At 48.1% G+C, this 26,667-nt stretch overlaps 1 protein-coding gene across 4 annotated transcripts in view; it reads left to right on the forward strand.

Moving 5' to 3' along the window:
- The first annotated feature begins 918 nt into the window (after nucleotides 1-918).
- The window catches only part of SGMS1 (sphingomyelin synthase 1), a 93,638-nt gene continuing 67,889 nt past the window's right edge, over nucleotides 919-26,667 (forward strand). For 2 of the 4 annotated variants that reach the window (XM_036385939.2, XM_036385941.2), the window contains exons 1-2: nucleotides 919-1,035; nucleotides 26,384-26,502. The gene's annotated coding sequence lies outside the window, so the exon portion shown is untranslated. The remainder of the gene's footprint in view (nucleotides 1,036-26,383; nucleotides 26,503-26,667) is intronic. The other 2 variants (XM_054515633.1, XM_036385942.2) reach the window with 1 other exon arrangement.

Consider the following 26,667-nt stretch of genomic DNA (forward strand, 5'->3'; position numbering starts at 1 on the left):
TGCCTTCTGGCACTGGGAAGCCATTCCACCCTGTCCTGGCACTACATGCTCTTCTAAAAAGTCCCTCTCCATCTTTCCTGTAGATTTCCTATAGGTACTGGAAAGCTGCTAGACGGATTTAGGAGGAGAGCTCAGCTGCTCTGAGCAAGCTACACTGATGGCAGAACTTAATATTTTGGGGGCATCCTCAGAAGGGTGCAGGGTAGCTTCTTTGAGGCCACCCTGAGGGCTGCGTCCAGTTCTGGTCCCCAATCCAGGAAGGACATGGAGGAGCTGGAGCCCCAGGCGGGGCTGAGGGAGCTGGGAAGGGGCTGAGCCTGGAGCAAAGGAGGCTCAGGGGGCCCTTGTGGCTCTGCACAACTCCCTGCCAGGAGGGGACAGCCAGGGGGGGCCGGGCTGTGCTGCCAGGGAACAGGGACAGGACAAGGGCAAAGGGCCTCAAGCTGGGCCAGGGGAGGCTCAGCTTGGACAGCAGCAGCAATTCCTGCATGCAAAGGGTGCTCAGGCCTTGGCAGGGGCTGCCCAGGGAGCTTTGCAGTGCCCAGCCCTGCAGGTGTCCCAGCAAGGGCTGGAGGTGGCACTCAGTGCTCTGGGCTGGGCACAAGGTGGGCACTGGGCACAGCTGGCACTCCATGGGCTGGCAGGGATTTTCCAGCCTCAGGGACCCTGGGATTCTGTAAAACACAGCGAGCAGCGGGCTGGTGCTGTGCTGGGCAGGGGAGGCTGTGGATCCCTCCGGGAACGGGGAATGGGGATGGGAAGGGGAAAGGGAATGGGAATGCGAAGGGGAATGGGGATGGGAATGTTGAGGCGCAGCGCTCCCCGGCACGCAGGGACGGGCACAAGATGGCGGCCGGGATGACACGGCGGTCACGTGACGTGCGGTGCCCCCGCCCCGCCCGCGGCCGCCGCACGGGACACGGCAACGGGGTACTGGAAACGGGACACGGGCAGCGGGCTGGAGCCGCCGCACCGCCCGGGGACCCGCCCGGCGGCCGCACCCACCCGGCCCGCAGCGAGCCGCGGCTCCGCACGGTGAGTGAGCGGCGAAGCAGCGGCCTCCGGCTCGGCGCAGGCCCGCGGGTGGCGGCGGGACGGGACACCGGCGGTGACAGCGGGGACGCGGCCGCCGCCGCCCCAGCAGGGACGTGCCGCGGCGGGTTCCGGCTCCTCATCCCGGCGGCGGCCCCCGCAGCCCCGCAGGATGCGAGGAGAGCTCCGGCCCCCGCAGGCTCCGTGGGGGGCTTCGGGCGGCTCAGCTCGGGGGTGTGACAGAGCTCCGACCCCGCAGCACGGGCGGATCTGGGCCCCGGGCGCACCGCGAAGGTGCGGTCTGATCAGCCCTGGCGAGCCTGGGAGCCCAGCCCGGAGCTGCGGCCATGGGAGCCCACAGGAGCTCTGGGAGCCCAGCTCGGGCTGCGGCCACGGCAGCTCCAGGAGCCCAGCTCGGGGCCGTAGCCGCGGGAGCCCACGGCAGCTCCGGGAGCCCAGCTCGGGGCTGCGGCCACGGTGGCTCCCGGAGCCCAGCTCAGGGCTGCGGCTCCGGCGGCTCTGGGAGCCCACGGCAGCTCTGGGAGCCCAGGTCGGGGCTGCGGCCACGGGAGCCCCACGGCAGCTCTGGGAGCCCAGCTCAGGGAGCCCACAGCAGCTCGGTGCTGTGCCCGGAGGAGCTCTGCATCCCCGGTTCGGGGGCCGCAGCCCTTCACGGGGAGCGCGGGTCCCCGAGCTCGTGGGGCCGCAGCGGGTCCCGGGGGAGCTGCGGGAGCCCGAGCCCGGGCGGTTGCAGGTGGTTCTGGGGGAGCTCTGCAGCCCCCTCAGCCCCAGGAGAGGCTCTGTTCCCTTCAGCCCGGTCAGGTCTGTCCCTCCTCCGCAGGGTGCTGGAGTGTCGGGTCTGGTGCTCCCTGCCCCAGAGGCTCCGGGGGACACCTGCCCTTAGCGCAGGTGGCGGTGTGGGGCTGAGCCCGCTCCCCTCAGCCTGGGGGCTCCGGTCCCTCTGCTTGCTGGCATGCAAAGGCAGGATGCTCCCTGCTCCAGAGGGAGCTGGAAGCATCTGCTGTGAGTGCGAGCAGCTCCATCCCATCCCATCCCCATTGGGGCTCTGCCCTCGCTAGGTTTGTGGGGTGGCAATGGGATGATGGCTTTGTCCCCCTCTTGGTGATGAACAGAACGGGGATGAAAAGGAGAGACTTCTCCATCACGGGCACGCTGGCAGGAGGCTGTGCTCCCTGTTTGCTCGTGGAATGGTTTGCTGATTGCCTGGCTGCAGTATTTGGATTTTTCACGGTGTATAAGGCATGGGGCTGTCTTTGTACTGTGTTCCTGCTGGAGGCCCTGTTTTGATCAAGGTTTCTAATTTATTCTGTCTTGTGTGAAAACCTCATTAAAGAGTGCCTCGGTGCCTTCAAGGCACCGTAAATACACGGAGCGAGGGTGGGAAGAGTGAGAAAAAGATGATTATTTGTAAGAAATGGGAGCTCTGCCATATTGACATGGTGCTGCTGAAGCTTGCTGATGCAGGCAGCCTCTCCTAGCAGAGCAGCACCGGGATGTCGATGAACGTCCTCGTGTCACTTTGGCTGATGGTGCAGCCTGGTGTGACAGCAGCATTTGTAGTGATGCCTTCAGACTCCCTTCTCCCCCAGGTCCACATGGCTGAATATGCTTTATTTTTTTTTTTTTGGCTTCTGTGAAGCAGTGCAAAACACAGAACCAGTACAAACCACCTGGCTGAAGTCAGTGGAGGTGGTGCTATGAATCTGGGTGGATTTGGGCTTGGCTGTGTTTTTTTGGGGAGTGGATGCTGTATTGGGGGTTGTATCCTGATTTGTTTGTGTGGTATTTTGTGGGTGTTAAAATTGCTCCAGCTTTGTGAAGTTGTGTGGAGTTTGGAAAGAGAGGGCAGTCGCCCTGGTTGGTGGCAGACAACAGGTAAAGGCTGCTTTTAAAATATGGGTAATGAACCCCCTCTAAATCCAGAGAGATTGCTGTGATTTTTCTGAGTTTTTGGGCATGTGGAGCAGAACTAAATTCAGCTCAGATGCCTTTGGACTGTGTTTGTGATCTGTGCAACAAATGGTGATTCCCAAATTATTACGCTTCTTTCTCCTTCCACATTATCAACCTGGGAACAGCGTGTCTCATGTTAATTAGCTTTAATTGTGACACAAATTTAATAAATCCAAGTAGGTGGATGATTTTCTGGACTTGGAAGCGTTATAGATATTATTTGACTGCTTAGAGTTAATGGTGAAAAGGCAGTGATTTGTTGTTTTCCATGGATCTCATTGCTTCTCTCAACACTTATCAAGCTTGAATAGGTGCTGCTTTTAATTAGATAATTCTTGAGTTCCCTTGAACTGGACCCGTGCACTGTGGGTGATAGTGGCTTAAAAGTTCTTCCTTCTTCTGGTTGCTGCCTCTGTGCATCATTCAACGTTGGTTAATTGGTGCACTAAATATGGGTGGCCTGGGACTTACTCAGATTTAAAAGCAATTTCAGCCTGGCCGTAAGGAAGGGTTGCGGAATTAAAGGCTTTTTAATTGGGGCAGCAGGACATCCTGTAAGGGAAAAAAAAATACTTCTATTGCTCAGAAATAAGCCCTTTCTCCAACAAGGGGCTGGATTGTTTGAGTAATAGAATAAATCCGTATAGCATCGTCAGAGAGTGAAGGAGTGTTGCACCCAGGCCTGAAGGCTGCTTTTGTTGGCCATGGCACGAGGTCCCTGTTTCCTGGGGAGGTTTGCAGGGACTGGTGGAGGGCAGGAGGGATTTCTGAGGCTGCCCAGCCAGGTAGGTCCAGGCTGTTCTTTGCTGAAGTGGAGCAGAGCACCTGATGCTATTTCAGTCGTGATTCAAGTGCAGCACATCAAACCCAACTGTTCGGCTCTGAAGTGGAGCTGAGCTTAAAAGGAGCTCAAAACCCTGATTTTTTTAGAGGTTTCTTGGATCTGGTGGTCATGAACTGAGCTCCCAGGTACTGGCAGTGCTTTCCAAAGGATTTTTGGTGTCATTGGAGGTTTTTTGGGCCCAGGGCACCAGCACACAGAGAGGGGCAGGAGCCCTCTGGAAGGGCTGGTGTTCTGCATGGAACCTCCAGCTTTTACTATAGCTTGGTTTCCCAAAGTGTGTGGTGTGACAGCATTAAGTTAATTATTAAATCCTGTCCCCCTCCTTCCCCAGAATGCTGGGGGAAATGCAGAAGACTGAGGAATGTGTGAAACCTACCAGCTTTTTGAGATGATTTCATCCCAGTCATATTTTATTGAAAATCTGCTTAGCAGAGGTTTGGTGCAGGTTACTTTGCCTTTTCATGGAAGAGCATCCATCCTGATAAACTGCCAGGTGTAACTGTGTAGTGGGGCTTGGTGGAAGGTGTCCCTGCCCATGGCAGTGCGGTGGAAAGAGAAGAGGGTCTTTGAGGTGCCTTCCAGCCCAAACCATTCTGGGATTCTGGGATTTAAACCTCTCTAAAATATTTGTTTGTATTGTTTCTCGTCTTATCAAATGTGGTGTTGTAGTCGAGGGGAGGAAAAGCCCTCCAAATTCTTGAAAGTAACCCATGAGCTTTGTTCTGATAGTCCTTGATCAAGAGCTGGAAAGAGAAAACTTGCTTTTGGAGACTGTAACATGTTTCTTAAAGAAATGCAGTTTTGCTGTTGCTGGGCTTTACAGCTGACTCACCCAAACCAGGGGAGCAAATCTCGAGTGGGGCAGATGTCCTGGTGATGTTTCCTTTGTGTGCTGCTGCAGTCCTGCTCTGCTGCCCAATTACACATCCATAATCAAAGAAAACCACTGATAAATCCTTATTGGGAAAGCATCTTCCCTAGCTTCTGCCTGATTTGCTAATTTGCTTAGATTTAAATGCACAACAAAATAAATCTCCCTCTGCTTAGAGCCACACATGACTCTTTAACACATCTTTTCTCTCTGACTTGCCAGCCTGGTCTGCCTTGTGTCTCCCTGCTTTTGAAACTGCTCGAAGGCAGCTTTTTCTGTTTAAATGGAACTAAAGCAAAGCATATTACCAGTTGGGGGAAAAAAAAGGAATCTCTGAAGTGCAGTAGCTTTGGGTTTTTCTAGTGCAGGAAAAGTGGCAGCTTCCTTAGCAAGCAGGGTGAGGCAGAGGTGTGGTAGCAGAATTCCTCAGGTGGCTTTGCTGGGCTGGCTCTTTGGGGTGCTGTGGGCACTGTCACATCCTTATCAGCTGTGTGGGACAAGGCTTGGGAATTTTATCCTGCTCTCTGTGTCTGGGGAACAACACACAGTGGGGCTGTGCTGTCTAAGCCTTCAGCAAAAAAAAGGTGGAAAGAAACTGAAGTAAAACCAGGTAAATCCTGTCTGAAGGACTGAAAGAGCCTTAAAATTGCCCCTTTCTGAGCAGGTGGATCTGGAGACGAGAGCTTTTGCAGCCTTGGCTTAAGAAGGATTTTTCATAGCTGCCATCTCCTCCTGTCCACTGCAGCCTACTCCTTTAATTTCCTTTACTAAAAAAGAGCATTGCAATTGGGAGTGTTTTACAATTTCCCTTGCTGGTCCATTAGTGTATTAGCTTAGCTCCGTGTGTGTTGAATGCCACTAAATGTCACTTGCAAATTTAATGTTGGGAGCACTGAGATTTGTGCTAATTGAATTTAAAGTCTTATACTTGAATTTGTTAAAATGGCAGAGGCAGACAATTGAAATGCTTTAATGGGAGAGTGGAGGAGCACTTGCAAATCTGCTCTTAAGAGAGAATGAATCCACCAGTGCATTTGTGTAGATGGAAGGGGAGACCCTGAGCAGACAGATCAGGGTTTGATGGGGTTTTAGTGTCCCTTTGTACATTGGTGACAGCTGGCAAGATGCACTATGTTGAAAGCCTTAATGCTTGACGTCTGCTCAGGGTCATTGTTGACACCAACTTAACCTTAAATACTTCTGTAAAAATGGTAAAGATCATTGAGCCTTTCAGTGCAATTGAAATTCCTGCTTCTCCAGCCATAGCTTTAGGTGCTGCTGGGGAAAGGTTAATTGTTTGGGCTGTTGGTCTTTAAACTCAGTTGTCTGTCTCTGTCTTCTGGGGTTTTTAGTCAGGATATTAGCAACTTCTGCATCTGAGAATTTGCTGTTCTGGTTGGGGCTGGGGTGGTTTTAGTTTGGTTGATGTTTTCTGTATTTGTGGTTTTTTTTAATTTTTTTTTTTCCTGCAAAACAAAAACTGTGTCCATAAACAGTTAATTATTCTTAACTTCAGCCAAATACCCAAGGGTTGGATAGGAATAGAAAAGGAGACCCTACTGCTGTGCTTTTTGTGAGATAAAGTGTTAAAGAAATAACCCTGGCTTGGAAAAGAGTCAGAAAGCTTGGTCCTTGGCTTTCCAAGTGTGTAAATATGTGCTTCCCTAGACAGCACAGTGCTTTTAAGAAGTTTGTCTGGAAACACTTCCATTAAATCTCCTGATACCAGGCTTTGACCTTCTGCCACTGAGCTGGCATTTCATACAGGCTCCTGGCATGAGCTCTCCTGCCACTTTCAAGTAAAATTTTATCAGGCATTGAAAAGTTTGACTCTGCAGTTGAGCACTGTGCCAAAGCTGTAAAAGCCCTATTTGTACACAAAATGGATTTTTGCTTGCTAGGAGGGCTGGGGTAGTGCTTCAGTAACTGCAGGAATGGCTTTGAATCTGCATAGTAATGAAACAGCTCCATCAAAATCGAGTGTCTCCTCCTCTCTCAGCCTTGCTCTTTGTCTTCTGTGTGTCCCTGCCTGGAGTTTTACACAGCCAGGTTATATTGCTCTGGCAAAATTTCTCAGGGAAAAGTTAATTTAAAGCTGTTTGAAAGGCTTAAAAATGGCTCTGCTCTTAGGATGATGAAAAAGACCTTGAAAGTGCCTTGAGAGTGATTGCTGCTGGAATACCTGCTTGGCCATGTGAGTGGTGAGCTGTTCCCAGAGAGAGCACTCCAGGGTGTCCTCCTTCAGTGCTGGCAGCCACCAAAGTTGTGAAGTGTCCCAGGCCAGGCTGGACGGAGCTTGGAAGTGTCCCAGGCCAGGCTGGACGGAGCTTGGAGCAGCCTGGGACAGTGGAAGGTGTCCCTGCCATGGCTGGGGGTGGCACTGGTTGGGTTCTGAGGTCCCTTCCAACCCAAACCATTCTGGGATTCTGTGCTGCAGCAGAACTCAAACCCCACCTGGTTTAACTGGGAAGGAAAATCCAGCATTGTGGGTGAGCTTTGCCCCTTGCAGGGGCTGCCAGTGGCCTGTGGGATGTTGAATACATTTTTAGTGGAATAAGAAAGTAACCCTCACTTAGAGGAAGGGAGAGGAACAGCCATGTTCCAAAGGGCTGAGTTTTAGGGTGCTCAGCAGAGGCAGTGGTGGGGAGGTGATGCCCAAAGCAGAGCTGTGAGCAAGGCAAGAGGGGACAGAGGAGGGTGAGTGCAAGCACGTGAAGATCCCTGCTAAATGACTCAACAGAACACGTTGTTCCCTTTCCCTGGGTGCTTTTGGGATGGCAGGATCCCTGTTTAATGGAATCATGGTTTTATGGAGGCTCTCCACCCTTTGCCAAAAGCAATACTCACTAATGGGCTGGGGGTTCTTATCTGCTCTCCATGAAGCACTGCAAAAACCTCATTTTGCAGTAATGAGCAATTACCCACAAATTAACAAAACTCTTTGTCAGATATTGCCTTTGTTTTTGTGCCTGTGCAGTTTCCCAATTCATTTTTTCTCCCTTTCAAAACATAAATAGATGGGTTATCAAAGGCCATTTTAAAAACAAAACCAGGGCCCTAAGCACATTTATCAGAAGGGGATTATTTGAGTTCTGATGGTTTGTTCAGAATTCCTTTGCTTGCAAAAAATTGAGCGTCTGTGCTGAGAAGACACAGACCCATCCAGCCACGTGTCTTGTATCCAAGAATCAAAATGTTTTTGAGAGGGAATGCCAGAGTTCAGCCACGGCTTCAGGAAGTGCAAGTGGCTGGGAGGACACTTGTGGAGGTGACAATCGCAAACCACAGGCAAATCTAAATTACTTCCTCCTCTGAGCAGGCCTAACCCCAAAGAAATGTCAGGTTTCTCAGGGTCCCACTGGGGTTTGAAAATGCCCAGAGAAGGAGATGGGCTGCTTTGGGGAGAGGGATTCCCAGCTGGTGTGGGGCCATACCCTGCAGGCTTGAGTCAGTGCCAGGGGAGCAGAGGGAACCTGAGCCCCAGCTGATACTGGATCCAGGTGCTCCAGATTGATGCACTGAAGGCCATTAGCTGTTTTCTCCTCTGTGCCTGGCCAGCTGAGGTGATGTTCTTAATGAACTACTCCTTAGCTATCTTAATTTCTGACTGCTGCTCCTTAACTCATGGTCCATCAGGGCACAAGTGAATTGAGCAGCATCATTTATAATAACTGTCTGCAGGGAACTTTGCTTGGCCACTTTATTGAGTGGCTGCCAGTCTGAAATCCTTTTATGATTCTTCCTGTTGGACTTCTTGTACTTAATGCAAACAATCTCCTTTAACCTCATAACTTTGTAATCACCCTCACACTGTAATTGTGCTTTAATGCTGCCCATTTGTAGCTGGATATAAGCAAATATTTAAAATAATTGTCCACTCTAGAAAATGTTGATTGATTTCACAGATTGTTTTGCCTTCTGTTTATTAACTCCCTGGGGATCTTGTTTCCATGTTCAGGACATCCATTTAGGTCTTTCCAAGGTAAAAGGTTGGAAAGCAGATCAGAAATCCTAGGGAATGCTGTATTTCTTCACGTGGTTCCACTGTTATGGCTGTGTGTTGAAATCCAGCCTGCAGGATGTGATGTCATGCTAATCAATTAATGACTCGTGTTTATTTGAAGATTGGATAATAACCCAGGCATGGGATAAGAACCCAGGGAGAGCTTGGCCCTTCTGCTCTAAGCTTCCCAGAAACTGTGATGTGGATCAAGCTTTGCCTGCCTCTGTCTTGCTGTGCTTTTCACCATGAGTATTATGGGGTGGGAGCCTTGTATTCATGTAGAGACACCCTGACACACCTTGCAGAGGGGCTTGGGTGTGCGTTCCTGACACAGGCAGCTCTGGGGACACGGAGCTCCCAACCTTTGCAAGGTGCAGGTTCCAAACTCTGGGCTCACTGCATGTGCAGAACTCATCAGAGATTATCTTGAAGGTCCCTTCCAAGCCAGGATGGGATGGTTCTGTGCTCACTGGAGAGGAGCCTGCTGAATTTCCCAGCCTGTGTTCCTCAGTGAGGCAGTGCTTGTGGTGGCAGGGTGGCTTGTGGCAGGCACAAGCTTCCCAGCCTGGCACCCAGGGGAGGAGGGCACACCTCAGAGCTGTAACCTCTGATCACTATCACTGAGCCTCTGCTTTCAGGTGCAGCTTTCATTCAGACAAGCCCAAGGCTGGGGTAAATCTGTTCCAAGTGAGCTTTCTGGGCTGATTTAATTAATGGCTATTAATGACCAGTCTTTTCTTTGCTCACCTTGTCTTCAGATTCCACATTTAAAGGGTGTTCCAAGAGGTTTTGGGGACAGGCTCTGTGGTTTGCCTGGCAGGATGGGGCCTTATCAAGAGGGAAATAACAGCACTGAGGGAAACAGCAGCACAGGGAATATCAGTAATGGGCTGCTTTTAGGTCTGGCTCATGCAAAGCTTTAATGACATTTTCTGCACCCCTAAACTGGAGTAACTTCTGCAGTGACTGTCAGCTGTGTCAACAAACTTTGTGTTTGGGACTGAGGTATTGTTGAGTTTTATTTTCATTAAAAAAAAGAGGCAGCTATAGTAGACTGAGCTGAAATGGGTTTTGCTTTTGGGAATAACTGGAGGACACTTGCTGGTGGTGGTGAGCAGCCAGTGCAGTGACAGGATGGGTGCAGACAGCTGGAAATGCTCACACTTGCTTGCTTCCAGTACTGCCCTAAACAAGGAGAGTGGGGACAGAGCCCAGTGCAGCTTGTGGGGTGTATTCCAGTGTAACATTTGCACCCCAGGCTGTTCCCTGTTCAGTTAGTCCCTGTTGGGAGGAAGTGCTCAGGTGTTGTGGAGTCTCTTTGCCTGGGATTGCTGCATTTGGGGTGCTGGAGGAATGCTTGAGTGCAGAACGGTGGTGTGGAGTTCTTGCACCCTTTTGTCTGTGTGGTGTTGATGGTCATGGAAGAGGCCCCACAAACTTCAGCTGGAAGGGAGGAAAAGTCCATTTATTTCCATAGACACTGCAAAGTGACAGGAGAAGAATTTGGAGAGCTGAACATGCTGATGTTGCTGTCTTTATAGCCTTAAAGGTGGGTGAAGAATTAAAATAAATAAAAAGAGGAAAGGTTTCTGTAGTGGCTTCTCTAGAGGCAGTGTTATCTTCTTCTGAGGATTTGTTTCCTTTCCTGGTCTTCTTTAAAAACATTTAGTTTTTCATAAAAGCAGTGAATTACTCCATGGACTTTTATGTGAAGGAACTGCTGAGTGCTTAATAACCTACTTATTTTTATTTGGGCTGGACTTTTAAAAAAATGAAGTGTTCAAGTCAGGCCTTTAGAAGACAGATTGTCCTGCCCGATTGTCTTGAGCAAAAAGTCCCTTTTTGGTTTTAATTGGGGGTTTTATTGCTATGATTTACAGTGGCAGGGTGAGGGCAGCACCGTTCCTGCAGTGCCTCAGACAAGTGGGAAGGGAAGGAGAAGGAGCAGAGCTATTCCTTATCTGGACACTTCCTTAGGTGCTTACAGAGCTGTGTACTTAAATAATTCCTCCATGGCAGTATTGATGTGCAGCAAAGCCATCATATGGTTTTAAGCACAACCTTTAATACAAGTATTCTCAGTGGGACTTTTCAAATATTCCCAAGTTTGGTTTAACACCAATGGTGCTGCCTCTTGGCATCGGAGTGAGGGGGGTTTGTGCAAGGCTCAGAAATGCAGATAAAATCCCACACTTGGGAATCACCTCTGGGAGCAGTCCTTGAGGCTTTCCTGGCCTGGTCTGCTTGCTGTTCCTCTGGGTCCATGTCCTGGTGTCCACTCCCATCTCCTCAGACCCTCTCCTTTCCTGTGAGCCCCAAGTCCTGCCTTGCTTTGGGACCCCTGTGCTGCATTTGGGCTTTTTGGGGAGAGGGAAGGGGAATTTGGCATTTCAGCACCAGCTGCCTTTGGCAGGTCAGCCCCCTGTTTGTCTGCTGTTCCCTGTGCTCAGAATGCAGGAATGTTGTTCAAACTTGGATTCTTCCTGTCATGTGCAGATGCAATGAATTTCCTAGAAATTTCAGGGAGGGGATGAAAGTGATGTAGATAGTTTGTAACAACTGGTGATTCAGTCATTGAAGCATAAATTGGATTTTTAATGTGCTGAAGAAGGAAACAAAGCCTGGTTTGGTAAGGCCAGCATCAGAAATTTAGGGGCTGTGTTGACTTTTCTTTTGTATTACAGTTTATGGAAGATACTTTATTTTTTCCTTAATTAAACTGCTTTTGCAAGGTGTGTCAGTCCATCTTAAATCCTGTATAGGAAGATCTGTGTCTGTATTTGATGAGGGCAGAACCTTCTGCTGCTTTTGGGACTTCAACTCCCCTTTTTTTGCAGCTGGGTCGTGTCATCCAAGTTGTTTTTCATCCTTTCCCCTGTCAGTTTGTTGAGCAAACTCCAAATGCCCACAGGACTCCTCAAAATGCAGGACTGGGACATCCTTCCAAGTGCAGGAATATAGGGATTGGGACACTCTTCTAGGGAAACTGGGACACCCCTCCAAGTGTGGGTTGTGGGGGACAGGGACATCCCTCAAAGTTTAGGATTGTGAGGATTAGGACACCCCTCCAAGTGTGGGTTGTGGGGATTGGGACACCCCTCAAAATTTAGGATTGTCAGGAGTAGGACACCCCTCCAAGTGTGGGTTGTGGGGGACAGGGACACCCCTCAAAGTTTAGGATTGTGGGGGACAGGGACACCCCTCCAAGTGTGGATTGTGGGGGACAGGGACACCCCTCCAAGTGTGGGTTGTGGGGATTGGGACACCCCTCAAAATTTAGGATTGTGAGGATTAGGACACCCTTCCAAGTGTGGGTTGTGGGGATTGGGAGGATGCTCTGCCACACTTCCTTCCCCTTTGTTTAGGAAGCAAAGCACTGAGCAGAGCTGCAGGGCAGAGGAGGGAGGATCCTCTCACCCTGCAGGCTGTCAGGGGACGTGTCTGCCTTGTCCCCAAGCTCCCTGTGGTGAGCCAGGATGGAGCTGGAGGCATCCCAGTGCTGCTGCTGCCAGGTCCCAGGTGTCACTGTGCCAGGTCCTGCTTGTCCTGCAGGACACCCCCTGCATGTTCCCCTCCAGGATCCCATTTCCAAGGGCTGCCAGGTCCCATGTGTCACTGTGCCAGGTCCTGCTTGTCCTGCAGGACACCCCCTGCATGTTCCCCTCCAGGATCCCATTTGCAAGGGCTGCCAGGTCCCAGGTGTCACTGGGCCAGGTCCTGCTTGTCCTGCAGGCCACCCCCTGCATGTTCCCCTCCAGAATCCCATTTCCAAGGGCTGCTTTTCCCAGGTGTCACTGGGCCAGGTCCTGCTTGTCCTGCAGGCCACCCCCTGCATGTTCCCCTCCAGGATCCCATTTCCAAGGGCTGCTCTTCCCAGCACAGTGCCTGAAGCTGGAGTCAGGGGTCAGCATCCCCCCAAGGGCAGGGCAGGGAGGGAGAGCTGGCTGCAATTCCAGCTAGGGGTGGTCCCATTCCAGCAATTAGGAGGAATTAATTGCTTGGCCAGAGCCCCAAGATATTGCAGATGGCTCTTAGAGGGATGGAACAGATTCCTTATGCTGAGGTGTGTCCAGTTTTGAAGAGGTGGATCCAGAAACTGCATTTTTTGCCAGATATGAAGCCAGCTGGCTCGTCACATCTGCAATAGAAAAGTTTCTTTAGCTGACAAATGGGATATCTTGTTCTGCTGGTATTTCTGAGGACAAGGGAGCTTAAATTTCTTGCTTACATTGGGAACTGAAAGCAGACAATCAATCCCTGGTTTGAGCTGTTCCACAGAAATGGGGACAAGCAACCATTTTCAAATGGGTTTGGTTATTGTGATGACTTTGGTGGTTTTATGCAGTGCTCCTCTTGCTGTTGTGTTCCTGTCATCCCTTTTGAACAAGGCATCTCTGCATTCCAGGGAAGGTTTGTTTTACTGATAGTGACTCCTTGCTTTTGAGCACAGGATTGTCTGCAGCCCCAGCAGCACTTTCCCATTTTATGGAAGATTTAGCTCAATTTTCCACCTTATTTTCTCTTCATTTTTAGCAAAAAAAAAAATGTTGCTTTGTTCAAGTCAAATTTGCAAATATATTTGTGGAGCTCAGTTTTTCTCTTTCCTGCCAATGTAGTGCTTTTGCACCTCTCATAAATCATCTGATGAATGGTGAAGCTGGAAGAGACTGTTTGGCATTTACAAAGCTAATGGAAAACTTGAGTAAAGGATGCTTTGCAGGAAATGGCCTCTCAAAAAGGGGAAATAGTGCAAAAGCCAGTTGTATTTTCCTTGTTCACAAACCTTTTTGGAAGATATTATTAATCCCTCACATCTGTGCAGGTGCAGCCTCCAGACTCTCAGCTGGGTATTTTAACAGGAGCAAACCACAGCAGGCAACTCCCTCCCCTCTGTTCCAATCCAGTATTTTGGTTTCTTTAGGGAACTTGTGAATCTTTCAAAAGCCACAGTTTGGTAACTGGGTGTCAAAGTTTACCACAGAAACTTTCAGGAGAAAAAAAAGGGAAAGGCAGCTCCTGCTGAAATACCAAAACCACTGCAAAACCAAGTGTGAAATCTTTGGGGTGGGATGGTGGGAATGGGGGGGACCAGAGGGAAATCACAATCTGATTCTGCTCAAAATGAAAATGTGTGTTCACTAATTGCAGCTCTTGATGCTGGGGGTGGGAATTCCAGGAAAAGCTGTGGAATTCCAGCCAAGTGCCCCTGCAGAACAGCCAGCAGGACTTTGCCAGGTGCCAGATCTCATGCTGAGAGTGCGTGGCCAGGTTTGCTTGTCCCAAAGGGATTTTTCCATCAGGAAGGCAGAGCCTCAGCTAACAGAGTGCTCTCCAAAGCTCACTCTGAAAGGATATATTTTTTTTTTAATATGGAATTTCTACCTGTACACCCATCAAATCCTGGGAAATGCCATCCCTTACCATTTGTTTACTGCACAGGAGGATTGTTGCAGCAATGCCTGAAAGAAGCAAGATTAAAAAGCAATTACTGTAGCCTGGCTGGGGTGCGTTCTCCAGAAAATACCTTTTCCAAGTTAAATTCCTTCCCCAAGTTGATGGCTTTGATGCTAAGACAGAAGGTAAAAAACTTTGAGGACATGAAACCAATTTCTGCTGCAAACTATGGGAACCTCTGAAAGTTGACATAACTTCTGTAGCTGGAAGTTTCAATTTGTTTAATTTATTTTGCTTCCTTAGGGCTCAGCTGTACTTGTTTTGTTGAGTTAGTTTATTTATGGACACATTGTGCTGTTCTTCCACAGGAATGACCTCTCAACTCCAGCAACTTGTTCATATTGGTGTCAAGCCTGTTTAAAATCTCTTCCTGAGGTTTAGAGGTCTTTTCCATCAGTCTGGGGATGTGTGTGGATGGTTAGCAGAGAGCAATTGCTGCTCTTACAGCTGCTTTCTACTAATTAAACACACAGCTGATTGTCACAGGTGTCATTTTGTAGCTTTACCTGCAGCAAATGAATCAAGTGCAAACCCAGCTTGGATTCCTCGTGTGCAGGTGGCTCATTTATCCTTTCTTTGCAGTGGCCAGAAGAATCTTTTCCCAGGAGACTCACGTCAGTGTCAGGAGGGAAATGTTCCTGCTGAATTTGATGTGTGGGGCAGCTGAGGGCAAAGCCTCTTTGGGAGTTTGAGCTCTGTGGTCCCTCCCTGGGCATGATGTCCTGGCAGGAGCTTTGCTGCTCCCCTGCCACGAGGGAATAAAGCACTCCCAGTATGTGGAGAGCACATCCCCTGCTTCTGGACACTCAGGGAACAGGCTCTGTTTGTGGGATTTGGGAGAATAGAGCCATCCCAGCACCTGGAGAGCACATCCCCAGCCTCTGGAACAGGCTCTGTTTGTGGGATTTGGGAGAATAAAGCCCTCCTAGTATGTGGAGAGCACATCCCCTGCTTCTGGACACTCAGGGAACAGGCTGTGTTTGCAGGGAACAGGCTCTGTTTGTAGGATTTGGGAGAATAGAGCCATCCCAGCACCTGGAGAGCACATCCCCAGCCTCTGGACACTCAGGGAACAGGCTGTGTTTGCAGGGAACAGGTTCTGTTTGTAGGATTTGGGAGAAGAGAGCCATCCCAGCACCTGGAGAGCACATCCCCTGTCTCTGGACAGCCTGGGAACAGGTCAGTTTGTGGGATTTAGGAGAATAAAGCCCTCCCAGCCTGTCCAGAGCCACCCTGGAGTTGTTTCCCTGTGCCTGTACCTTCACTTGCTGCCTTCCAGCTCCTTCCTGCTTCTCTCTGATGCCCGTGGCAGCAACAGAAAAAGCAACATGTGAGACAATTGGAGTGTAACAGCAGAAATGCTGCCTCACTTGAGCTGCACTTAACCCCTGGCTTTAAGTGGCTGTGAGAGGCTTGTGAGACGTGCTTGATACGTTTAAGAAATAAAAAGCTGTGAGAGAGGGGAGGAAGGAGCTGCAGCAGAGCTTCAGGCTGCTGCAGGCACTTGTGGGTGTGCATCCCTTCCTTGCTGGCTGGCTGAGGTGACAATGGGCTCTCCAGCAAGAGAGCTGCTTCAGGAGGAGGTGTGCTTGCTAATGGGCAGTTTGCTGATTTTTCCTCAGCTCTGGTTTTCTGCCTTGTGCAGGATTTGCTGCCCAGGTCTCCCTGTGGAGCTCTTGCTCTGTTGTGGTGTGTTGGGTTTGGTTACTTGGAAAGGAGTTTCAGTGACTTGTGGCTCCTCACAGCAGACATTTCCTTGCTCAGCCACCACTCAGGATTTACCTGCTCAATATTCCTCCCCCACACCTGACCCAGCTTGTTCAATCCTGTTCTTTCCCTGTGAAGCAAGAGACAAAAAAAAAAAAGGCAGCATTTGCTGTAGCTCACAAGGCTCCTAAATTAGGTATTTAGGTTGGAAAACACATCCCAGACCATGGAGTCCAAGCTGTGCCCCATCCCCACTTTGTCACCAGCCCAGAGCACTGAGTGACCTCCCTGCCCACCCTTTCCAGGAAGAAATTCCTCCTGATGTCCCAGCTGACCCTCCCCTGGCACAGCTTTTGGGATGGTGCCAGGCTCTGTGCCTGCTGGGAAGCCACATGAGAAGGTGACATCCATGTGCCAGGACAAATCTTGGCTCCAGAAATACTCAGTGTGAGGTGAAGGTGTAGCTGTTTTAACAAAACATCAAGTGGAAATATCTTATTTTTGATGTTTCCAAGTTTGCTTGCAGCTGTTGTGCCTGTGCCCATCCTTTTTTTCCATCCTGCAATCAGGAGTTATGACCTAAAAATAAATTGTGTTGTGCAGAGGAGTGGGAAATGAGACAGCATCACTGATTTTAGCTTTTATTGCTGTGTACACACACACTCTCTGTGCTGAGAGACTTTGTGCTGGTCAGGGAGCTCCAGCTGGGGCTGAGCAGTGCAGGCTGTCACCAGCAACTGGGACTGAGCTCTGCTCTCTGGCCTGCTCTTAATCCACACTCCAAATTAAAAAAAAACAAACCAGGATTTGGAGAAGGCAGAAAGGTTGTTAGAGTTTCCCTGAGGTGAGGATAACCCTTGTAGGTGTCTGAAAAGGAAGGGACAGATTTATTTGCTGTGCTGCCATGCTCTGCAGTGGCTTGGAAAGGTCTCGGGTGAGGTGGCTGTGGGCTGCTCTGTCACCACAGAAAGGGCACAGAAAGGGCACTGGGCCTGCTCTGCCTGTGCCAGACTGATGACTTCACTGGGACAGTTGTGTCACTTCTCTGGTGTTTGGAGAAGAAATGGAGTGGACAGTGAGACCTGAAGGTCACTTCTGTATTCCAACCTCTTTGTCTGCTTTAGTGTTGACATTAAATTCATGGGTCCAGGGCAGCTTTGCCTGTTGCTCTTTGTGCTTTGGCAGCAAGGACTGAAATCTCTGTTTGAGCTGGCAGCTGGCCCCAGCTCTGGTGCCTCTTGCATGATGACCTCTGTGTGGTTCAGAATTACTTTCCACAGCTTTGGAAAGGGTCTTTGGACAAAGGGAGAGGGAGATCTCCTTTATAAAGGTGGTGGTGGTGCTGTGTGAGCCTTTTAGTGTATGACAAGCCTGCCTTTCTGCCCCTCCTGTGCTCTCAGAGGTGTAAAACAGTTCTTTCCCCTCCCTTTTTCTCTTGAACTAAGCACTGAGGATTTTGTGTCACTTGCTGACTGTGTAGTCTGTACCTCAGGAAGTGCTGCAGCTGGGTTGATGTGTTGCATTTAGGCAAACCAGCTAATTTTGGCACTTAGCATGCCTGGTGTAACTGCTTTTCTCCCAGGTGTAAGGAAAAAAAAAAGCAAATAAAGTCTGGTTTAAAATCACACCAGGCAAATTCTAGCTTGGAAGACAGCAGGAGTAAGTGAAGGTCTGTGTGGGTTTTTGGGTTTTTTTTCTGTTTATACTTGGTTAATTCTATTGTGGCAGCAGAAAGAGGTAAGTCCATTGATTAATTAGGCAGTTGATGGATGTAAGGAACTGGTGCAGAACCAGCTGCTGGTGGGGAATTCCCTGGCAGGAGGAAAAGAACCAAACCATATCCCAAGAAAAACGTGGATCTGGAACTCTGGGATGGTGAGCCTGTTGAGATAGATAAGGATTCAGCCCAGGAAAATTGATAACTGCTCCAAAACCAATGGGGTGGGAGATAAATGTCCCCTGCCCTCTCCCAAAGAATTCCCCAGTCTCACTAGCCTGGCCTTGGTAACAGAGTCCAGCACATTTTATTTCCTCTGCTGAAACAGGGATTGTGTCTCCTGCAAATGAGAAGAGCTCTGAGCTGGAAAATGAGCTGCTTTTAGGCCATAACATTCTAAATATTCCTGTCCTGCAGTCCTGTTCCCCTGGGATAACTGGGATCAGCTGAATTGGGGTTGTTGTTTGACTGTCTCTGGTGACCCCTGTGCTTGATTCCTCTTGTTTTAAACAACAGCCTTGCTGAGTGCTTGGGGCAAAGTTGTGTTTTAAGGTGGGTTTTAGGGCTGGAGAACAGCAGGTGATCTGCAGGCTGGCTGGATTTCACTCCTGTAAGGGAAATTGTGGGCCAGGCTGCAGGGAAATTCCCTTTATTTTGATAGTGCTTCTCTAGAGCTGCTTACTGGGGAAGACCCCGTAAGTTTTGGGTTTCCCTGCTGCACCATCAGGTTTTTCCTACTGTTTGATCAATTATCTGCTCTGAAAAAGTGAGCAAGACAGAAATTACAGCCTGGCTGTGACAACCCGCTGTAGCCCATTACTAAAAGATGACACTTTTTGTTTGTAGCTTTGCTTTATCATAGCTGGAAAGCCTTAAAGAAAAACAAGTTTCTGGCAATATCTGTAGGAGTTGCAGTTCTTTGCTGTGCAAATGCTGAAATCTACATCTTGCTTTAATGTTTCTCAGAGCTAAAATATTTTTGGATAAACAAAGCTTTTCACATACTGTTCAAAGTGCTTACAGGCAACCTTTAGCCCTGGAGTGGAATGCAGCCATGGGGGAAAGTGCAGTGGGAACAAGGACCTCTAACAGAGTTGATGGCCAGGAGTGGGATGGAGTGGGGCAACATGTCATATTTAAATGGTAATTTTGATTGGCATATCACATTCCAAGCCATTTATTGGATGAAAAATTACTGGCATCCATAACCTGCTTATTTTTTTTGTTGATGGAACAATCTGCAGTCAGCTTTTCTCCCCCAAATTTCCACTGGATATTGCTGGGTAAGTAACTAGGAGCAGCCAGAAATGTGCTGGAAAATCATAATGTGGTATCTTAGGAATCATGGAGGAACCTACTGAGATAAAATCTGCTTTGCTTCCAGAGGAAAAGCACATTTCTGGTATTTGCTGATTTACAGTAAAGAACTTCCAAAGTCTCTCCTATTTGCAGAGAGGAAGAGTTTTCCCCAACCTGATGTCTATGAGAGAGCAAACCCTCCCAGCTTGTTAGGCAGTAATTTAAACAGAGCTGCATGGCCTGGGAGCCAGAAAAAAGGATTTTTTTGCACTCTTGTGACTGGGAAAGATGGGATGAGGCAGGGACTGGAATCCTGGACTCCTCTCTTAGGGACATGCCAGAATCCTTGCCAGACAGTGTTGTGAATACAAAGAGTTTCAGTGGGATCAAGTTGCAGGGAGTGGAGGGAAGCTGAGCAGCTCCTGGGATGAGAAATTTCCCAAAAAGTTGCTAAATCCATGCTCAGGAAGCTCCTGGAGCAGAAAGCAGCCAAAGCCTCAAGCAGAACCTTGTCTGGTTGGGGCAGTTTTGCTGCTCTTAAATGTTGATTCAACTGCTAAGGCTGAGCAGCTTTGAGGGTTAGGGTTTTGGGTCATGGTTTCATTTTTGCTTCTTCTCTGTGCTTTTGCTTGTTTGTGGTTTTTCTGTTGCATGAGGCTATAAAGGAAACAAAAACCCCTAAAGCTTGGGGTGACTGACTTTGAGGGTTCTAACAGTGGAGGCAAAACCCTGACTTTGCATTGAGTGTTTGCAGCAACAAGGGGAATCTGCAAAAAGCCATCCCTGGTCTTGGGTGTGCTGACTCCTTCCTAGAGGTGCCATGGGGGCCATATTTTCCCTTTTCCCATGTTCAGCCTTTCTTTGATGGTGTTTTCCTGGGCAGGAAGATGAATTACAAAGGTTAACAAGAGATAGCTGCATGCCTGGGAGTTTGCTGGGCTGATATCAACACAATTATTGTGCAAATCCTCACTTTAGATGGGACCCATATATGGAATTATATTTTAAGAGCTCAAAGAAGCCTCCTTTATAAATTGAAGTGCCAGCAGCACGTTTTTTATACTCACAAGATTTTTTTAATTACTGAAAGCTGCTTGGGCTCATTGTGAGGTATTTGCCACTTGAGCAGAATGTGATTTAGGTGCATTTTTTTCCCATTTCAGTGGAGCTCTCGGGGTTCTTCATGGAACAGGTTGTTTTTAGCTGTCCTGAGAAGTATCCCCTGACCTCCCTGCCCAGGAGAGCCACAGCATCCCTGTGGAAGTGTGGAATTGGCTGTGCTCCACGTGTCCTTGGAGCGAGCTCTGTGCCTGGAGTGGCTCACAAAGGACACATTCAGGCAGTCTCCAGCTCAGGATCCTGTCCCCCTGAGTCTGCACTAATGCTCTTAACCCTGCTGGGGCTGGAGGAGCAGCCAGCAGGTCTGGGCTGCTGCCCTGCTCTGTGGTCTGTTACTACATTTATGTGTCTGCCATTTATATTTATAGTTATATTTATTAGTTATATTTATTAGTTATATTTATTAGTTATATTTATTAGTTATATTTATTAGTTATATTTATTAGTTATATTTATTAGTTATATAGTTATATTTATTAGGTATATAGGTATATTTATTAGGTATATAGGTATATTTATTAGGTATATTTATTAGGTATATTTATTAGGTATATTTATTAGGTATATTTATTAGGTATATTTATTAGGTATATTTATTAGGTATATTTATTAGGTATATTTATATTTAATCCAGATTTATAGAGTATATTTATTTTTATATGTATATTATTATCTATATGATTATATATTATTCTATCAATATTATTATTACTATTATTATTACTATTATTATTACTATTGATGTTATTCTAATGATTATATTCAGCTATAAACCTTTGTATTTGCACTTTTTATTTGTACCAAAATTTAAATTTAAAGGGACTTCCAATTTAAATTGGAAACAATTTAATTTCCAATTTAAATTGGAAAACAATTAAATTTCCAATTCAAATTGGAAATTCTGAAACAGAGCACCTCACAGGAGCTGGGGCTTTCACAGACATTCTGCCCTTGCTGGGGAGCAATTCCTATTAACAGATTTTTCAGTATGAATTGCAGGAGCAGGTTGGACTATGCTGTGTGAGGAAAATATAAATTCTCTAATGAGATGTGGTCTCTGCAGGCTGTAAGTGACTCTGTCTCTCTGCTCTGCCCATCCTCCCTTTGGGATGTGCAGGGAAGCACCAGGAGCCATCCTGGTCTCTCTCCTCCTTCCCAGGCCATCACACCACTGCTCTGCAGGAGTCATGTCCCACTTAGGAAAGTCTCTTCCTCCTAGGGATTGTTCTGGTGTTAAAAACTTGGAAATCTTGGAAATCTGATCCTTGAGGACCTCTTTTTCTGGAGCAATTATTGTGATTTCTGTCTTTGCAATGGCTGAATCTCAGCTCTTACCTGTTAAAAGGTGGAATATGTCTGAGGTGCTGTTGTTTCAAGGCACTTGCAAAATGGGAAGAGCTAAATTCAAACTGCTGTAGCTCATTTCTGAATCAGTGGATAGCTTGACAGGGAGGCTTTTGGCTGTGAAGTCATGGATTTAAGTACAGTGGGAATTCTGACTTCATCTACAGGTCAAGGTGAACCATTTCTGTCTCCATCTCTTTAGCTGGAGCATGTAGACCAAGCTTGTCATGGAGTCCTCAGCTTTCATTCCATCCTCCTGCAAAACCAGAATGGGTACCAGTCACTGGAAAATGGTTCATGAGATGCCAAGCACCAGCTTTATTGGTAAAATTAATCTGTATAAGCAATATGAAGTGGTTCCTATTGGTGGTGGACAACAGGAAACTTCTCTGATGTCATTACAATCCATAACTCTGGTCATTCCCTGAATTCCTTATCCCTAACAGGTCTAAATGATCAGATTCTGGATTTTTATCTTGATGGGTCTGGCTGTGCACACCCTGACCAGGTCTCAACAGTGAGTAGTTACACTGTGTTTCATGTTATTAATGTTTTCTGACCTAGCCATAACTTGCTTTCTTGGAATTCACCAATCTTTCCTTTTCTCTTCAAAGTATTTTTGAGTGAATGTGGGGAATTCTGAGCATCGCACCCTTTGGGGACAGTTGAAAATATCTATCATTGTATGTACCAAGTCATTTCTCAGTGTCCAGGCATCCACGTAGGGCTGAGGTTTCCATGGGGCACTTGGCTCCCTATGGGATGAGAAGGGTCATAGCAACACTGGGGCTGGGTTTGTGGAGAGGAATGTGCCCTAGAAGGTGTTTTTTGGAAGGATAAGGAGGAGGTCTGGGAACAGGAATGATTATTTTGGAAACAGGGAAAGAGTCTCCTGCTGCCGAGGTCGGGTCTATTCAGGTCACCATGATACTGCAAGAACTAAGAAAAAAAGTAATCCTATGAGCAAATCCTACTAATTCACATAATGATGTTGTTGTTGATTGCAGTAACAAATTTTTTCACTTTTTGGGACACTAGGAATGAGTTTGCATCATGCTGGCAGGTCTCCTAGCAGCCTTCCATGCCCAAAAGATGGAAGGGATGTTTCTGGGCTGCCTCCCTGAGTTCATCACTGCACTATTTAGTGGTTCCCTAGTGCAGATCTGTCTACTTAAACCAAATGAGGATCATTCCTTCCCTTTCACATTGCTATTAGCTGGATGATTTTATTGTCTCTGCAGGAAGAGAGCAGAGACAAGCAGCTGTAGATTAGGAACAATTTGCAAAATAGTTCCCTGATTAGCACGCCTGTGGAGATGTTTTTCTGTGTAAGGGCTGCACCACAAATTTTACTGGCTCTCTACACTCAAAGAATTAACTGTGAGGAGGATTAAAATGACATCTTAGACATCAGCTAAACGTCCTCTCAAAATCCCTTACGTTGTCCCTAAATCAATTAATTTGATTTCTTCAATCCACAAGCAAACTGGCTTGGTGAACTTGTGGGAGTGATCTATTTAGGCTGAGTTTCTCCAGAGTATTTTAAAGACTACTTCAACACTGGTGAAATGGTGCAAAAAAGAAGTAGTGAAATATGGAAATACCCTGTGCCAGGCTGCTCTGGTCATGGGGTGCCTTCTCCAAGCAGCATTCTTCAGCCCTCACAGATATTCCTGATCCCTGCTGGTTAAATGGAATAAGAAAATAAGACAAGAGTCTCCTCTTGCTCTTTTTGCCATGGTGCTGCTTGTGTGGATGTGGGAAGTGGGAAGGAAAAGACACAGGAGAATCCTCAGCTGCAAAGCTTTGCTGATGAACAGCACAAGGAGTTCTGTAAAGTCTACAAAAGTGGCCCTCAGCACTCAGATGTAGCCACTTTCCTAAATCCTGGTTTGCTTGTAATTCCACATGGATAATAAGGATGGTGGCATTCACCTGGCAAAGACTGGAATATTAATGAGAGGAATCATGTGCTCTCTCTGGGAATCCTGCAGCTCTCCACTGGCTGTGGCATCTCCAGGTGCATCAGTCAGAGGTGGAGCTGCCACTCTGAGCCTGCTGCAGGCTGTGCTGGGGATGCTGTGCTGGGAAATGGGGAATCTTCTGGGGATAGGGCAGCAGAGCTTGGAGGTGTTTGGGTCCTGTTGCCTGGTGGTTCTGAGCTGTGCTGTGACACAGAGAATGAGGCTGGTGCTAATTTCACTCATTAATCCTCACAGCATCAAAACCTCCCAAATTTCTTCTCAGCTGGTGATCCTGCATGAAGGAAATGTTGTGGGTGTCAGAGCAGGGGGTGTCACAGCCAGAGGTCACGTTAGATGCTGAAATTCACAGAATTCATAGAATCGCTGGGATGGAAGAAATCTCCAAGATCATTGAGTCCAACCCAGCCCCAACACCTCAACCAAACCCTGGCACCCAGTGCCACATCCAGTCTGGTTTTAAACACATCCAGGGATGGTGATTCCACCACCTCCCTGGGCAGACCATTCCAGAACTTTATCAGCCTTTCTGTAAATAGCATTGGGCAGGATGCTTTTCCAGCCTAAATAATTCTGTGGCACAGCTTGTCATTTATGTGCAGATATTCTCCAGCTCAGCATCACTTAGCAACTCCAGGAGCTGCACTGTTTCCACAGGGATACTGAGTTTAGGGAAGCAGGGCCCTGAACCTTCTGCAAGCAGAAGGGCCTCCCTCAGGGGAGGGAGGAGTTTGGCATCCAGACTCATTGATTTGGGGAAGACAGCCCTTATATTTTCTAAGAAGTGTATTAGCAGTGTTAGAGTTGGGCAGTGCTGTGTGTGCCACAGCACAGAGCTCTAATCAAACCTTGCCACGCAGTCCTGCTGCCAGCACAGCTGCCAGCACCCAAACTGTCACTGTGAGTTGCTCCTCCTGTCCTTTCAGCAGCCCAGAAATCATTCTGGATGTGGCAGCAAACGTGTCCTTGCAGGCTCCATGGAGAGGAGAGGGAGAGGCTGCAGCTGCGAGGGAGCAGCGAGGGATTCTCCCAGCAAATGCTGCTGATTCACAGCTTGCTCATCAAAAATGGGTGTTTGTGTGTGAGCACCACTCTGAGATCCAGGAGAGCTATCATGGCTGGAAGAGGGGCCAGGCAGGGTGTGGGGCTTCCTCCTGGGGTGGCTTTTGAGGCTCAGCAACTCTGCAGATAAGAGATGTGATAAGCCTGAGAGGGCTGCTCTGGTGAGATAAGGGCCGGTTACTCATGGAAACAGGGCCTTCCTGCCATGGCTGACACCTCTCATGGTCCTACAGGAGGCTGGAAAGGCTTTCTCTGGATTTTCCATGGCTCTCTCCAGATGGACAAAAGCTGTTTGATTTCCAGCCTGTGGCACAGAAGAATCTTCTGGGATGGGTGACACCTCTCATGGTCCTACAGCAGGCAGGGCAAGAGGCTTGAAAAGCTTTCCCTGGCTTTTCCATGGCTCTGTCTGTCCATCTGGACAGAGCCTCTTCCTCAGCCTGTGGACAGAAGAATCTTCTGGCCTGCAGGTGGAGGTGCCTGGTGTCCCCCTCCCTGCAGCACTCACTGAAGGTGAGGCAGTGTAAAAACTGAAAAGCAAATTTCTAAGCAATCCTAAATGTAGCTAAAAAGGAGCCTCAAGAAATTAGAATTACCAGGCTTCCATCTGCTTGTTTCCTGGCAGACAGCTCCTTGGGTTTGGTGCTGCTTCATAAGCAGAATTGGATTTATTTATCCCCTCTTCCTCCCCAACTGGTATTTGAGTGGAAATGTATGAATTGCACTAGCTAATGTGAATGGAGCAGGGAGACCTCTGCTTTTCCTTTATCTAAGAGTGAAAGCTGAGTTGGAAGAGTGCAGCACAGGGCTGGTTCTACTCCAAATCTCCACCCTGGTTTTGCCTCCCTTGGAGGCTGGAGGGATGGGATGAAGAGTGGCTTTGCTTTCCAGGGCAGGATGAGTGGTTTGTGTGCTGCTGCTGGCAGAGCTGGGCACAGGGGTGGGGAGAGACCTGGTCCCTGGGTGCTGCCACCTGAGGATTTTGGCCATGAGCATTTTGGGTTTGTTTCTCTTTGCTTCTTCCTCTCTCTCCTAAATGATTCTGGTTATTTTGAGCCTATCAGGAAAGGCTTCCAGCTTTCCTCCTTTGCTCCAGGGTCACTTCAGCAGCTCCCTGCAGAGCAAACACTGAGGTTAATTTCTTTACTTGGGGCTCCACGTGGCAGTGTGTATCCCATGAGTTCTCTGCATTGCTCTTGTAGTTAAGAAAAGGTGCTCTGGGTTTAGCAGGGTGGTCAGCAGTGGGAAACCCATGTTGTTCTAGGGGTGGTGGTCTCCTCCTGTAGTAATTTCATATCCTCTGAACAGAGAGAGACGTGGTTCTCCCAGGAAAATCATGGCAAGGTGTGTAGAAGCTGTGGAAAACTTAATTCTGATCTCTCTATGACCATTGTTTATAGATATGGTTCTCCAGAGTGTGCTATTCATAGTTCACCAATAATGTGAGAGAAGATTCCTTAAGGCCAATCAGGTTTAGGTGCACAATTGTTTCTATAAGAACTATGGATTTCTGATAATAAAGTGGCTTTTCATGCCTTCTGAGGGTGGAGTCTCTGTATCACCTTTTGGCTGTCCCTGATACCCCTTTGGTGACATCCTCCAACCCTCATCTAGGCCTGTTTGGACACAAGGATATTCTCTCTTTCTGTGTCCTGTGGGAAATGCTATTTTTAAAATGCAGCTGCTCTATCCCTGGAAGTGTCCAAGGCCAGGTTGGATGGAGTTTGGAGCCACCTGGGGTAGTGGAAGGTGGCCCTGCCATGGCAGGGGTGGAATGAGATGAGCTTTGAGGTCCCTCCCAACCCAACCATCCCATGATTCCATGTTAGCATGGCCTTCCCTGTATATCCAAACTCTTGTTGGACCTTGAGGTCATCTTCACACTGAAACACCTCCTGATGCTCTGATGAAGGCTTGCTCTTAGCTCCACCTCTTCAATGTCCTTATTTTTATTTGTTTGCTGTTTTGTTAACAGTGACTCTCATGACTGCATGAGAAGCTGCCAGCAGCTGCAGGTCTAAGCTTCCACTCTCCTGTTCCAAATGAGTTTCTAAGCTGATGCATCGAGTGCTCTGGCTAGAAAAGCAGTTTCAGGTAGGTCAGGGCATCTTGCATTTTGCATTTTCAAGTGTGTTTTGGAGTGATGTGTTCATTCAGTACCTTGTTTACTGTGACCTGAGTTGGGGCAAGTTCTTCTTTATGGACATTTTGGATATTTCACAAACTGTCTAACTCCAGCATTAAATTGTAAAATCTTGG

Source organism: Molothrus ater, chromosome 8, assembly GCF_012460135.2.
Source record: "Molothrus ater isolate BHLD 08-10-18 breed brown headed cowbird chromosome 8, BPBGC_Mater_1.1, whole genome shotgun sequence".
Classification (NCBI taxonomy): Eukaryota; Metazoa; Chordata; class Aves; order Passeriformes; family Icteridae; genus Molothrus; species Molothrus ater.